This window comes from Colobus angolensis, unplaced genomic scaffold (assembly GCF_000951035.1).
Source record: "Colobus angolensis palliatus isolate OR3802 unplaced genomic scaffold, Cang.pa_1.0 Scaffold252, whole genome shotgun sequence".
In the NCBI taxonomy this organism is placed as follows: Eukaryota; Metazoa; Chordata; class Mammalia; order Primates; family Cercopithecidae; genus Colobus; species Colobus angolensis.
In genome coordinates, this window is record NW_012115733.1 from 2,391,486 (window position 1) to 2,396,085 (window position 4,600).

The following is a 4,600-nucleotide window of genomic DNA, read 5'->3' on the forward strand; positions in this document are numbered from 1 at the left end:
TAACCTTGCAATCAGATCTTTCTAAGGATAATAGTCTCAGTCTCTTCTGTACAAAGACATTTTAGAGAAAGTCATTCTCCAAAGACATTTAAGAGAAAGTCATTCTCTCTTTTTTTTTTTTTTTAGTCTTGCTCTGCCACCCAGGCTGGAGTGCAGTGTCGCGATCTTGGCTCGCTACAACCTCCGCCTCCTTGGTTCATGCAATTCTCCTGCCTCAGCCTACCAAGTAGCTGGGATTACAGGCGCCTGCCACTACACCCAGCTAATTTTTGTATTTTTGGTAGAGACAGGTTTCGCCATGTTGGCCAGTCTGGTCTCAAACTCCTGACTGCAAGTGATCTTTGTTTTTTATGACGTTGATATCTTGATGAGTTCTTTAGTTGGGGTTTGACTAATAGCTTCTCATGATTCGATTCAGGTTATGAATTTTTGGCAGAAATACCACAGAAGTGATTTGTGTCTTTCTCAGTGCATTACATGGGAAAGTACATAATACCAATTTGTCCCTGTCCTGGTGATGCTAAAGGTGACTTGGTTAAGGTAGTGTTCTCCATTCTGAAGTTACCCTAATCCTTGTTGTAATTAAAAAGTAAGCCTGGGCAACATAGTGAGATCTTGTCTCTACAAAAAATTTATAAATTAGCCCTCTGGGCCTGGTGTGGTGGCTCACGCCTGTAATTCCAGCACTTTGGGAGGCCGAGGCGGGCCGATCACCTGAGGTCAGGTCAGGGGTTCAAGATCAGCCTGACAAACATGGTGAAACCCTGTTTCTACTCAAAATACAAAAAATTAGCTGGGCGTGGTGGCAGGCGCCTGTAATCCCAGCTACTCAGGAGGCTGAGGCAGGAGAATCGCTTGAACCCACCACACCCGCCACCACCCCCGGCTAATTTTTTTTGTAAGAGACGGGGTTTCACCGTGTTAGTCAGGATGGTCTCAATCTCCTGACCTCGTGATCCGCCCGCCTTGGCCTCCCAAAGTGCTGGGATTACAGGCGTGAGCCACCGCGCCCGGCCCAAATAGTTATTTGCTAATTCCATCATTCCTTGTACATGTATTAGTTGGCATTCCTCTGTGAGAAAGAGTTTTCCCTTCGCCTCCATTTATTTATTTAGATCACTTTGGACTCCTGGATTCTTTTTTAATTCAAATTCTTTCAATGTATGGTAAAATAAGATGTTCCAGGCTAATATTGTACTTTCCTTGTCCCAACCCTGCAATCAGCTATTTGTCTAAGGGGCTGTGGTTCCTGTTAGTGGAAAATGGTAATTAGGCAAGAGAAATCAATTACAGCCAGTGTGACTGATTGGAAAACAATAAAGAAAGATATCCCTATTTTCAGATGATATGATTTTGTACCTGGTAAACCCTAGAGAGTCAATGATAAAACACTCTAACAATAAAATTATTCAGTAAAATGGAAGGATATAAAATTAACGTAGAGAAATCAATAGCTTTTGTATATATCAACAATAACCAGTGAGAGTATATAAAGATGCATAGTGGCTCACACGTGTAGTCCCAGCTACTTGGGAAGTTGAAGTGGGAGGATCGCTTGAGCCCAGGAGTTCACAGCTGTAGTGTGCGATGATCACACCTATAAATAGCCACTGCAGTCCAGCTGGGGCAACATAGTGAGATCCCGCCTCTACCAAAAAAAAAAAAAAGAGATAATGATAGAGGAAACCTCGTTTACAATAGCATCAAAGGAAATAATGAGGAAGAAATCTAACAAGAAATGTGAAAAAAAATCTGTGTGTGGAACACTTTAAAATGCATCTGTCAAAACCCATTGATCTTTATGGTACAAAAAAAGTTTGTTAATGTGTGCAAAATTTAAAAAACCAGGAGGTCAGGGGATCCAGTATGGAATGGAGACTGTGACAACATAATTTACATATTACAAATGTAGGCAAGGGCCAGGCATGGTGGCTCATGCCTGTAATCCCAGCACTTTGGGAGGCCGAGGTGGGCAGATCCCTTGCAGCCAGGAGTTTGAGACCAAGCTGGCCCACATGGTGAAACCTGTATATACCCAAAATGCAAAAATTAGATGGGCATGGTGGCACGTGCCCATAATCCCAGCAACTTGGGAGGCTGAGGTAGGAGAATCACTAGAACCTGGGAGGCAGAGGTTGCAGTGAGCCAAGATCGGGCCACTGAACTCCAGAGCGAGACTCCGTCTCAAACACACACACACACACACACACACACACACACAGTAGGCCTGGTGTGGTGGCTCACACCTGAAATCCTAGCACTTTGGAAGGCAGATAGATGTGGGTGGATCACTTGAGCCCAGGAGTTTGAGACCAGCCTGGGCAACACAGTAAGACTTGGTTTCTACAAAAATTTTTTAAAAAAATTAGCTGGGTATGGTAGCCTGTGCCTGTAGTCCCAGCTACTCGGGAGGCTGAGGTAGGCAGATTGGTTGACCCCAGAAGGTCGAGGCTGAAGTGAGCTGAGATTGCACCACTGCACTCCAGTCTGGATGACAGAGGGAGACCCTGTCTCAAAAAAATAAAAGAAAGAAAGAAAGAAAAGAAAAAGGCTGTGCATGATCTTAGCTCACTTCTTTAATCCCAGTACTTTGGGAGGCCGAGGCAGGTGGATCACCTGAGGTCAGGAGTTCGAGACCAGGCTGGCCAACATGGTGAAACCCCGTTTCTACTAAAAATACAAACATGGTGGTGAGTGCCTGTAATCCCAACTACTCGGGAGGAGGAGTTCGCTCCTCAGGAGAATCGCTTGAACCTGGGACGCAGAGGTTGCGGTGAGCCAAGATTGCGCCATTGCACTCCAGCCTGGGCGACGAGCAAAACTCCGTCCACCCTGGCCCAAAAATGTTGTTAATATTCCTAATATACAAAGAGGCCGGGTGCGGTTGCACACACCTATAACCCCGGCACTTTGAGAGGTGGAGGCGGGAGGATAACTTGAGGTCAGGAGTTTGAGTTCGAGACCAACCTGGCCAACATGGTGAAACCCCGTCTCTACCAAAAATACAAGAATTAGCTGGTGGGTGCCTGTAATTCCAACTACTTGGGAGGCTGAGGCAGGAGAATCTCTTGAACCCGGGAGGCAGAGATTGCAGTGAGCTGAGATTGCACCACTGCACTCCAACCTATGCGGCAGAGGGAGACTCCGTCTCAAAAGAAAAATAATAATTAAATTTAAAAAATAAAATAAGAACAGATATTAAAATGGTTCTTAGTGGCATATGCCTGTAGTCCCAGCTACTTGGGGGGCTGAGGTGGGAGAATTGCTTGAGCCCAGGAAGTCAAGGCAGCAGTGAGCCCTGATTGTGCCACTACACTCCCACGTGGGCGATAGAGCAAGACTCTGTCTTAAAATAAAATAAAATAAAATAAAATAAAATAAAATAAGTTCGGGCGCAGTGAGCCCTGATTGTGCCACTACACTCCCACGTGGGCGATAGAGCAAGACTCTGTCTTAAAATAAAATAAAATAAAATAAAATAAAATAAGTTCGGGCGCAGTGGCTCACGCCTGTAATCCCAGCACTTTGGGAGGCCGAGGCAGGTGGATCGCCTGAGGTCAGGAGTTCAAGACCAGCCTGACCAACGTGGTAAAACCCTGCCTCTACTAAAAATACAAAAATTAGTTGGGCATGGGTGGCAGGCACCTGTAATCCAGCTACTCGGGAGGCTGAGGTAGGAGAATTGCTTGAACCTGGGAGGCGGAGGGTGCAGTGAGCTGAGATCGCACCAATGCACTCCAGCCTAGGCAACAAGAGCGAAACTCCGTCTCAAAAAAATAAATAAATAAAAATAAAAAATAAAATAAAATGAACCTTAAACATATGACAAGGTGGTGAATCTCACTCATAATAAGAGAAACACAAAACTACACTTAAGAGAATGGATAAACAAACTGTGGTATAGTCATACTATGAATTTTGTTTTGTTTTGTTTTGTTTTTGAGACAGAGTTTTCCCCTCTATCGCTAAGGCTGGAGTGCAGTGGCACGATCTCGGCTCACTGCACCCTCCACCTCCCGGGTTCAAGAGATTCTCATGCCTCAGCCTCCTGAGTAGCTGGGATTACAGTTGTGTACCACCACTCCCGGCTAATTTTTGTATTTTTAGTAGAGACGTGGTTTCACCATGCTGGCCGGGCTGGTCTTGAACTCCTGACCTCAGGCGATCCACCTGCCTTGGCCTCCAAAAGTGCTGGGATTACAGGCGTTAGCCACTGAGCCCGCCCGGCCCATACTATGGAATTTTACTCATCAATAAAAAGGAAAAAAAATGCTTATACACAAAACAACTTGGATGAATCTCAAAAAGATTATGGTGAGTGAAAGAAGCCAGACAGAAAAGGATACATCCTGTCTCATTCTATTTGCATGAAACTCTGCAAGAGAAATGTAATCCAGTAACAGAAAGCCAATCATTGGTTACCTGGGGTAGGGGGTGGGGTTTGGGATAGGGTACAAAGGAATCAATATTCCCTATCTTGCTTGTGATGGTGGTTACAAGGTTGTATACATTACACAAAGCTCACTAAATTGTACCTTTTTTTTTTTTTTTTTTTTTGAGGCAGAGTCTTGCTCTGCCACCCAGGCTGGAGTACAGTGGC